The sequence below is a fragment of the Scyliorhinus canicula genome, chromosome 1, assembly GCF_902713615.1.
Source record: "Scyliorhinus canicula chromosome 1, sScyCan1.1, whole genome shotgun sequence".
NCBI classification, from domain to species: domain Eukaryota; kingdom Metazoa; phylum Chordata; class Chondrichthyes; order Carcharhiniformes; family Scyliorhinidae; genus Scyliorhinus; species Scyliorhinus canicula.
This window is the reverse complement of record NC_052146.1, coordinates 192141335-192153028: the sequence shown is the minus strand read 5'-3', so window position 1 is coordinate 192153028 and position 11694 is coordinate 192141335. Positions and strand designations below refer to the sequence as shown.

General features: G+C 45.9%; 1 long non-coding RNA gene across 1 annotated transcript; it reads left to right on the top strand.

The window, feature by feature from the left end:
* Positions 1–224: 224 nt before the first annotated feature.
* Positions 225–9673, top strand: LOC119970520. Its single transcript, XR_005461638.1, has 3 exons — positions 225–355; positions 2992–3083; positions 7741–9673. It is a non-coding gene; the product is annotated as an uncharacterized LOC119970520 (long non-coding RNA).
* The last annotated feature ends 2021 nt before the right edge of the window (positions 9674–11694 follow it).

The following is an 11694-nucleotide window of genomic DNA, read 5'->3' as shown; positions in this document are numbered from 1 at the left end:
AATTCTCTACTGTTTCATTCTCCCTGTTATTTCCTTTTTCATTTGTCCTCTGTATTTTTTATATTTAGCCTAATTCTTTGATCCCTTGCACTTGACCCTTTTTTCACTCAGTCCCAGGCTTCACAACAGAGACGTCACACACAGTATCTTACAATGAAGGCTCTGTCTGAAAGAGCGTCTGGAGCCAATATTATGTTCGTGTGACTGCAGGCCTAAAAGAGCAGCGAGTGACGTGGAACAATACTGCACTTCAGTACAGCCTCTATCTCACATCAACATCTGCAAATACCAGCACAGCCACATAACAAAATAGAGAGTGTGTTTAGTGAGCTTCAAGGTGACTCGCAGTGCACAGGTGAGGAGGATACTGGGCGAATCAGGGTGCAGCATGTGAGGAGGGGATTGGGTGAATCATGGTGCAGCATGTGAGGAGGGGATTGAGCGAATCAGGGTACAGCATGTGAGGAGGGGACTGGCTGAATCATGGTGCAGCATGTGAGGAGGGGACTGGGCGAATCATGGTGCAGCATGTGAGGAGGGGATTGGCTGAATCGTGGTGCAGCATGTGAGGGGGGACTGGCTGAATCATGGTGCAACATGTGAGGGGGACTGGGTGAATCATGGTGCAGCATGTGAGGGGGACTGGGTGAATCATGGTGCAGCATGTGAGGGGGACTGGGTGAATCAAGGTGCAGCATGTGAGGGGGACTGGGTGAATCAAGGTGCAGCATGTGAGGAGGGGACTGGGCGAATCAAGGTGCAGCATGTGAGGGGGACTGGGTGAATCATGATGCAGCATGTGAGGAGGGAAAGAGAAAATGCTGGAAAATCTCAGCAGGTCTGGCAGCATCTGTAGGGAGAGAAAAGAGCTAACGTTTCGAGTCCGATGACTCTTTGTCAAAGCTAACAGACAGAAAAAGTGGGAAATATTTATACTGTGGAGTGAGAATGAAAGATGAGTCATAGCCACAGAAACCCAGGGAAACCGGGTGCTAATGGCCACAGATACCAAGGGGAAAGAGTGTTAATGGCAGTCCCCAGAGAGAACAAAAGTTGTGAAAGGTCAAACAGCAGGGAAACTAACATCAGAGGATAAACTGTAGATGTGGGGAGAGGGGAAGGGGGAAGCAAAGAGGAGAAAGGTTAAGGAAAGGTGGATAAAATTGGAGGGGGGGGATGTTAAATATATATTATGATGTGGAGATGACGGCGTTGGACTGGGGTGAGCACAGTAAGAAGTCTTACAACACCAGGTTAAAGTCCAACAGGTTTGTTTCAAACACGAGCTTTCAGAGCGCAGCTCCTTCCGCAGGTGAATGGAGACGTATGTTCCAGAAACATTAAGAAAGAAAGAGATGGTAAAAGACAGTTAAAGTAAAATGGGATGAAAACAAATGGGTCGAGGTGGGGTAGAGCTGATCATCTGAAGTTGTTCAAATCGATGTTGAGACCGGAAGGCTGCAGCGTGCCTAACCGGAAGATGAGATGTTGTTCCTCCAGGAGGGGATTGGGTGAATTATGGTGCAGCATGTGAAGAGGGGACTGGGTGAATCATGGTGCAGCATGTGAGGAGGGGATTGGCTGAATCATTGTGCAGCATGTGAGAAGGAGATTGGGTGAATTATGGTGCAGCATGTGAGGGGGGATTGGGCGAATCATGGTGCAGCATGTGAGGAGGGGATTGGGCGAATCATGGTGCAGCATGTGAGGAGGGGACTGGGCGAATCATGGTGCAGCATGTGAGGAGGGGACTGGGCAAATCATGGTGTAGCATGTGAGGAGGGGATTGGGCGCAGCATGTGAGGAGGGGATTGGGTGAATCATGGTGCAGGATGTGAGGGGACTGGGCGAAACATGGTTCAGCATGCGTGGAAGGGAAGTTAATGAGTTACCAATTTAGAAGCATGCTGGGAATATTGACTATATTTTAACACTGCTTTTGAGCGAAAATAAGCAGGTCATGTCATGTAAACTAAATATTGCTTAGTATTTGTACTTGTCCTTATTATGATAATAAGTTGTTCTTCCGAAGGACAACAAAATGCGTACTTGAATTGTTTTTAAATCAAGGGCAAAACATTCATATTTCCTCTTGCGTATGTTCCCAAGCTTTATCCCTTCAAAGTTGTTTATTTCACACTATAAATATAATGGTTTTCGACTGCATAACTCAGAGTGCAATGCACTAGCTTTTGCAGCTGGAACACTCTCTCTCCACAAATATATTTTTGTCAATAAATTTCCTTAAATCGAACCTTGAGGAATTTGTCTTTATTATGATTTCCACGACAAATTGGTGTAGTCGTTGTAGTTTCCCTAATTTAACGGGAAGTGAACCCCGAAACAAATCTCCAAACAGGACTCTCTCAGCTGAAAGGGAGGGAGCCATAGCATGACCCCTGCTGAAAGGGGGGGGTCTGCGGCTCGGCAGCCTTAATTACTGGTCAGTGACTCATGCTCAGAGAGTTATCTTAATTAATAAATTAATGACAGCTGCATGAGAAGAAAAAGGTGCCTTCGAGACTAAAATAAAAAAAAAAGACTTTGAGGTTCGTGAAAGGATAAACACTGGTGTGCGCTCCCTGTAGTATTTGTAAATGATTTCCGCGGTCGTTGGTATTAGAACATAGAACATAGAACAGTACAGCACAGAACAGGCCCTTCGGCCCTCGATGTTGTGCCGAGCAATGATCACCCTACTCAAGCCTAACGCATCCACCCTATACCCGTAACCCAACAACCCCCCCCTTAAGCTTACATTTTAGGACACTACGGGCAATTTAGCATGGCCAATCCACCTAACCCGCACATCTTTGGACTGTGGAAGGAAACCGGAGCACCCGGAGTAAACCCACGCACACACGGGGAGGACGTGCAGACTCCGCACAGACAGTGACCCAGCCGGGAATCGAACCTGGGACCCTGGAGCTGTGAAGCATTTATGCTAACCGCCATGCTACCGTGCTGTATTATTATATATATGTTCTAAAGTATTTTGCAGAAGGAACGATGAGCAATAAACTCGACACCCCCTCACAGGTTGTCCCGAAGCCTCGGTAAAGACATCCGGAGCGAGAAAGAAGGTGAACTCCTTAAAGAGGACAGATAAGGGAGTCAAAATAAGTAAGAAAATGAAAAGAGACAATCGTAAAGCAAGGGAATGAGGTAGGAAAACTATATGTCCCGCATAGGAATCTCATGTAGCTGACCCCCTCTCGAAACAAAAAACTGGGGAGTAAAAGTAAATAGAAGATGAAGGTAAAAGCATAACAGATGAGTTCCTGTAGAGAAAGGGAATTCAGATTTTCTGTAGCCGTGAGATAAGGCTAACGGTTAACTGTGATATCTGTGAGCTGTGAGAATCTGTGTTTTGTTTAACCAATTAAATTTAGTCAAAGCATGAAGTGCGAAGTGGGTTGTAATTTTTATTGCCTGTTATTGTGAGTCACAGATTATAACTTAAGTGATTTTTGTTGAGATTTCTCTGATGAATGAAAACATTGGAAATTACGATCAGTTTAAAAGAAAGCACCTTTACGAATAAAAGTAATCGAATGAATAAGTTTTTAAATTACAAAAAAAGACGTAAATGGCATTTTGCCAAGTTCTCCGCCCCTTAGATTCTGCAGGAAACATTAACCATTTCAGCAGACAGTTGATTTTTTCTGAATTGACAAAGAAAAAATATACGTCTCTAAGAAAGCTAATGCCTATAAAATCAATCATTGGAAATTGACTTAAATGTGTGGTATTTATAGCCCCCTCCCAGGGCATGTTTTGCTGCTGCTAAAATACTCTTAGGGTGCATCTTGGCTTTGAAGGATGGGATCCCACCCGGCATAAATGGGGCTGGGTTCTCAATAATGATAATCATTTGAATGAAGGAAATGAGTCCCTTGAACACTGGTTAGCAAACAGAGAGAAAGAGGCGATCATCAAAGGGGCCAAGAAGCATTTAACCCCCAGGAAGAAAGGATGTACCCCACCTCGCGACACCGTCCTCTATTAGGCCGACAGGCACTCTGCAAATTAGGAGCGGTAATACATTGCATTGATAATGGAATGTTTATAGAACTGTCTCAAATCCGAGCTCACCAGCTACAAAATGTAATAACTTCTGAGCCTGCGCCCGATTGCTCTGTGTCTGTGTTCTATGCTGGCAGCTGAACGTTAACCCTTACAGTACCACTGTTAAAAAAAATCTAAAAACTGCAGGAAGTCTTACAAAAGATTAATGACCCTTGGGCACAAATATTAAAACACATGATAGAGTCCAGGCGAGAGAATATAGTGACCCATTGCCCGGCTTGGTATGCTCGTGAGGATGAGCTGGCAGACAATTTACCATCACAAAGTCATTCAGGAAAGCAGACCTAATTGCATATCACTCATTTTTATTTTTCGGTGTTGCGGAATTAGGAATGTTAGTACAGTTGACCCATAGTCAGAGAAACCTTTTTAGGATGGGTTTAACTTCAGATCCCCATTTAACATTGGCTGTAAGACATCCCGCTGAGGCAAAGCAAATAGGAGAAGTGATCAAAGAGGCCAAAAGAAAAAAGTAATACATGGGATTTATATTGAAATGGACGGACAAAATTGGCTGATAGAATTTTATGGCAAACAGGAGGGCAAAGTGACCTGGAAAGAGGAACAATGGCCTGCTACATTTGAAAGACAACAGCCTCCAAGAGAGAGCCATCATTTACTCCCTTCAATCCTGGCCCAGGTACTGCCACATCTATGGGCCCAACATAAAAATCATGTTGGAAAGTACATTCTGCCCCAGCCCATAGGGTGCAGTTACAGAAGAACGTTGCCCTGCCCTGCTTGAAACAATACAGGTTGGCACCAGAAGCAGAGAAAGGGATAGAGGGAGTGATCAATGCACTATTACAGCAAGGGGTGCTGAAGAGAACACAAAGCCCCTGTAACACCCCGATACTCCCCATTCCAAAGGTAGGAAGATCCAACGAGCGATGGTCTGTGCAAGATCTTAGAGCCATCAATAAAATTGTTATCACTATTGCTCCATTTGCGCCGTACACAAATGTCATTTTGTCTTCTGTACCATCAACAACGGATACTTTCTCAGCCTTTTTCTCCATACCATTGCACCCAGAAAGTCAATATCTATTTGCCGTTACATATCGGAATTAACAGTATTAAGAGACTTGGACGAGTGCCAATTGTCTGCAGGCTCAACATTCCCTCAATACGATTACGATTTATTGATAGCCTCAGAGGGAGGGCTAGTTTGTCAACAGAATACCCTTTTGTTATTATCACATCTGGCAGAAAGAGGGCATAGGGCCTCAATGGACAAGCTGCAATTCTGTCAGGAGGCAGTTCAGTATTTGGGATTTCAGCTGCAGCAAGGACAGCGGAGGCTTGGGTCTGAAAGAATACAGGCTGTAGCAAGGGTACCAACTCCACGCATGAAAAAGGAAACCTTTACCTTCCTCGGAATGGTGGGCTATTGCAGGCAGTGGATACCGGACTATAGAGAGATGGACGTAGTATTGCACAAGGCTACCCTACAGGACTCCCCTTCAGTTATTACCAGAGAGGGAGCAAGCGTTTCTTAATTTGAAACAAGCCATGATTAGCTCCCCTGGGTTGGAACTTCCTAATTTCAGCAAACTTTTTACTCTTTATGTGAATGAAGCAGAGGGATTTGCAACAGGGGTCCTGGTGCAAGAGCATTGAGTCGGGAAAAGACCCCTTGCCTATTACTCGGTGGCCCTATGTGCTGTGGTAAAGGGTATGCCAAATTGCTTAAGAGCAGGAGCAGCCACAGCGGTCTTCGGGAACATCTGCTCAAGCGGCTGAATAGTTGGCCCTTACTAAAGCATGTATTCTAGCTAAAAATAAAACAGTCAATATTTATATGATTCCCGATCCGCTTTTGGGGGAGTACATGATTTTAGCCAATTATGGAAAAACAGGGAATTCATAACTTCCTCCGGCCAACCTATTAAAGATGCTAAATTGGTTTTAAATTTAGTAGATGCTGTTCAGCTGCCCAGCAAGATAGCCATTTTAAAGTGTGAAGCGCATACTACCGCAGACGATGAAGTCACATGCGGCAATAGATTTGCTAACAAAATAGCAAAGGAATTGGCTCTCAAACAGCAGCCACAACTGCAAGTGGCTGCAGTTGAACTTCCATTCACCATAACAGCACCAAAGTTAAAACAGGCATGGGAGCAAGCCTCCCTACAGGAGCATCGTTCTTGGCTAAAAGCAGGTTGCTATCAAGACAATTTTGATAGGTGGATAAGGGCTTTGGAAAAAGACCAAACGTATGAAGCTCTCAGAGAAATTATACTTTTGGAGGAGTTTAAAAATTCAATTCCTGATGTAGTGAGAACTCATGTGGAAGAACAGGGGGTTAAAACTGCGAGATTAGCAGCATAAATGGCAGATGATTATGAATTAGTTCATAAATCAAAGCTTGGTTTCTGACATCAGTTTCAGCCTGTGAGGGATAGAAACTGGGGACATGAGAAATACTCAAGTAGTAAAGGTAAAGGTGATCTGATGGGAGATAATAAGAAGAGTGTACCTCAGATTAAAAAAGAAATCCAGGAGGGTGGAAAAGAAATTAAACGTTTCAAATGTTTTCACTGTAATGAACTAGGCCATGCAAAGTCACAGTGTAGGTGGTTGAAGAAAAGCACTGGGAAGGCTGATGTGGTAAAACAGGATAAGACAGTGGGATTTGTTAAAGTGGTAAAGGAAAGCCCAAGTGAAGCGAAGGAGGTGCAAAAGATTGTACAGCCTGATCAAGAGATGATTGATAAGAAGGTGCCAGATCTCTAAAGAATTTACTTGTGTGGGTAAAGTTTACTCATGTGTATCAGGAGGAGTAAGTAAAGAAGTCACAATTTTAAGAGATATGGGAGCTAATCAATCTTTAATGGCAGGAGATGAGGAGTTATGTAGTCTGGGAAGAATGTTGCCAGAAAACATGGTAATATGTGGAATTCAGGGTGCGAGGAGTAGTGTTCCATTATCTAAGGTAAGGTTGGAAAGTCCAGCAAAGAGTGGAAAAGTGGTAGTAGGAGTAACAGAGAAATTATCTTGCCAGGAATACAATTTATCTTGGGTAATGATATAGCTGGATCACAGGTGGGAGTGATGCCTACTGTGGTTGATAAGCCAGTGGAAAATCAGACAACCGAAGTGTTGAAGAACGAATATCCTGGGATTGTGATACCAATGGATATTAACAGTGACAGGGGAACTCATTTCACTAGCAAATTGACCAAAGCCCTAACAAAAGCCATGGGATTTGATTGGAAATTGCATATCCCATGTCAGCCACAATCCTCAGGAATGGTGGAAAGGGCGGATGGAATAATTAAAACTGCAGTTACAAAAGTGTGTCAACATAATGGGCTGCTATGGCCAGATGCCATTCCTGTAGTAATGTATGCCCTGAGAAATCAGAGAAATCGTAATATGTGTTTAACCCCGTATGAGATATTAATGGAACATTCCATGACAACTGGAACTAAATCCCCAATGGCTCCAGTGGCAGTAGCCTTAATATGGGCAGATGAGGCATCACTAAAAAATGCCCAGGCTATGTGTGAAATCGCTGAAAAAAAAAGAAAAAAAAACATGAAACGGTGCGACAGGCTCAGATGCATCCAAAAGAGGGAAATACACACCCTTTAAACCTGGAGATCAAGTGTATGTAAAAGCACTAAACAAAGATTATTTTTCTCCAAGGTGGAATGGACCCTACCAAGTGCTGCTCACAACCCGAACAGCCGTTAAAGTAAAAGAAAAGCCCGTTTGGAGCCACGCAACTCATGTAAACTACATCATACGGAACTTTGAGAGTACTAGCGAAACGCTGAACTGAAGAGAATGACGGCGTTGATGTTTTTATATTATAATATTAATCCAACCTCATGTAGAGGGTAAACTGAACACTAACACCTTAATGTACATGTCTCACTCATACGCTGAGAGGGTAAATAAATTCAGTTGTTGGGTCTGTACACAAATTCCCAGATGCTCGGGGGACACCCCCGTGTGACCCATCCCATTCACCAGTAACGAGAAAGCAGAGTGGGCTCCAAGAAGAAATAGTACAGGACGCAGTGAAGATACACAGAATATGTTCGATTGGAGATTAGCTGGATACGATATGAATAGGTTTGGGGAATGGTGGGGGCCGAGGTTTAATGGAACAAGTCAACTGCCCTGGTTGATCCTTCCCAATTATACTGGAGTCCCAAAAGGAAGTATATGCTTTAAGAATCATAAAACATATGGGACCCACTCAGTAGGCACGTGTCAGTGTGATCAGACCGTGAATTGGCAACTCGCTATGTTCCACCTTACAGCTAAAGGACTATTCATCTTTGATTGGTCAGGAGTTGAAAATCAAACTAGTGGAGGCTCCTGGGAAGGGGATCGATTAGACTAATGATGACTGATAGTAAAGGAAACCTGACCGCATATAATGGCACATATTTTATCTGTGGCCACACCAGAATATTGGGAAGGCTCCTGCTATTTGGGATACGTAGTCCCTTATGTGCATCACATTCAGCAATTGCAGGACCATCCTCATCACAGGGCGACACAAAGTATTATGACATGGGCATAAATGCTTGGAATAATGATACCATCATTAGGAATAGCCACTAATGCATACGAACTACACGAACTACGAGACATCCTTGAGCAAGTAGCTAATGACACTGCAGAAGCTGTTAACCTGATAGAAACTGAGATAGTTGCGATAAGAGCGGTTGCTCTGCAGAATAGAAAATGCTCTTGATTTCTTGTTAGCTGAAAAGGGAGGTACTTGTGCCCTGATTGGCAGTGACTGTTGCACATACATCCCTGATAACTCAAAGAAAATTGATAATCTGGTGGATCACACTTGTAGAGAGGTAATAAGATTGCATGAAAATGAGGGATGGGACTTTCGCTTTGGATGGAAGGATCGTCAGGACAGAGGATTGTGTTTTGGATTATAATCACCATTGTAATCTTGATTGTCGTATGGTTACTGTTTTAATATTGCGCAAGATATTTTTATTGGACTAACACGGGAGAACAGCCCTTGCCGCCTTGCCTCCTTGCTACCAGGCTCAGAACACGCAGGGAACTGTCATACGTCCGTTCCCCTTACCTTATAACCGCCCTTCTCTACGGAGGACACGATAATTTACTAAAAGGTGTTGATCAAAAGATCAACAAGGAGGGAATTGTGGAAGGGAAGTTAATCAGTTACCAATTTAGAAGCATGCTGGGAATATTGACTATATTTTAACACTGCTTTTGAGCGAAAATAAGGTCAGTTAATGTAAACTAAATACTGCTTAGTATTTGTACGCGGCCTTATTATGATAATAAGTTGTTCTTCCGAAGGACAACAAAATGCGTACTCGAATTGTTTTTAAATCCAAGAGCAAACATTCATATTTCCTCTTGAGTATGTTCCCAAGCTTTATCTCTTCAAAGTTGTTTATATCACACTAGAAATATAATGGTTTTTGACTGCATAACTCAAAGTGCAATGCACTAGCTTTTGCAGCTGGAACACTGGGCGCGATTCTCCCAAACAGGGAGAAATCGTAAGGCTGGCGTCAAAAACGGGCGGGTTGGACGCCAGCCTCCCCCTCCCCGACCGGGAACCGATTCTGGTCCCCGGTCGGGGCTAGCATGCCGCGGCCGTGAACTTCGGCATCGCGGGCTTAACGAATTTCATTAAGCCCGCTTGCCAGAGTATGCGACGGCTGACGCGTCACATGACGTCAGCCACGCATGCACGGATTGGAAGACTCCGACCTGCGCATGCGTGGATGACGTCATCGCGCATTTGCGCGAAACCCGCGCATGCTTGGGCCGGGATGCCCCTCAGCCGCCCCGCGAATTGATACAGCGGGGCGGCGGAAGGACAAAGAGTGCGCGGGAATCGTACCAGCTGCCCGCGATCGGTGCCCAACGATCGCGGGCCCATGGCACCCTTGGCACGGCCGTGGTACTGCCGTGCCAATCGGTGCCATGGTTGCCAAGATCCGAACTTTACGGCCGTTTTTACGAACGGCCAGACCAGGTGTGTTTGCCGTTCGTAAAAACGGCCGTAAAGGGCTTGGACTTTGGCCCATCGGCCAGCTGAGAATCGCTGCTCGCCGTAAAAAAACGGCGGCAGCGATTCGTGTCGGGAGTCAGGCGTGGTGGGGGGGGGGGGGGGGGGGGGGGGGGGAGAATAGCAGGCGGGCGTCAGACTAGCGTGGCCGCAAAAATTTACGACCCCCACTATTCTCCGCACCGTCGTGAGTGCGGAGAATTGCGCCCATTCTCTCTCCAGAAATATATTTGTGTCAATAAATTTACTTAAATCGAACCTTGAGGAATTTGTCTTTATTATGATTTCCACGACAGCATGTGAGGAGGGGATTAGGCGAATCATGGTGCAGCACGTGAGGAGGGGAGTGGGTGAATCATGGTACAGCATGTGAGGAGGGGATTAGGCGAATCATGGTGCAGCATGTGAGGAGGGTATTGGGCGAATCATGATGCAGCATGTGAGGAGGGGATTGGGCGAATCATGATGCAGCATGTGAGGAGGGGATTGGGCGAATCATGATGCAGCATGTGAGGAGGGGATTGGCTGAATCATGGTACAGCATGTGAGGAGGGGACTGGCTGAATCATGGTACAGCATGTGAGGAGGGGATTGGGTGAATCATGGTGCAGCATGTGAGGAGGGGACTGGCTGAATCATGGTACAGCATGTGACGGGGGACTGGGCGCATCATGTGAAGAGGGGATTGGGTGAATCGTGGTGCAGCATGTGAGGAGGGGAGTGGGTGAATCATGGTGCAGCATGTGAGGGGGGACTGGGCGAATCATGGTACAGCATGTGAGGGGGGACTGGGCGCATCATGTGAGGAGGGGATTAGGCGAATCATGGTGCAGCACGTGAGGAGGGAATTGGCTGAATCATGGTGCAGCATGTGAGGGGGGGATTGGGCGAATCATGATGCAGCATGTGAGGAGGGGATTGGCTGAATCATGGTACAGCATGTGAGGGGGGACTGGGCGCATCATGGTGCAGCCTGTGAGGAGGGGATTGGGCGAATCATGATGCAGCATGTGAGGAGGGGATTGGCTGAATCATGGTACAGCATGTGAGGGGGGACTGGGCGAATCATGGTGCAGCATGTGAGGAGGGGAGTGGGTGAATCATGATGCAGCATGTGAGGGGGACTGGGCGCATCATGTGAGGAGGGGATTGGGTGAATCGTGGTGCAGCATGTGAGGAGGGGACTGGGTGAATCATGGTGCAGCATGTGAGGGGGGACTGGCTGAATCATGGTACAGCATGTGAGGAGGGGATTGGCTGAATCATGGTGCAGCATGTGAGGAGGGGATTGGCTGAATCATGGTACAGCATGTGAGGAGGGGATTGGCTGAATCATGATGCAGCATGTGAGGGGGACTGGGCGCATCATGTGAGGAGGGGATTGGCTGAATCATGGTGCAGCATGTGAGGGGGGACTGGGCGAAACATGGTGCAGCATGTGAGGAGGGGATTGGCTGAATCATGGTACAGCATGTGAGGAGGGGATTGGCTGAATCATGGTGCAGCATGTGAGGGGGGACTGGGCGAAACATGGTTCAGCATGTGAGGAGTTGATTGGCTGAATCGTGGTGCAG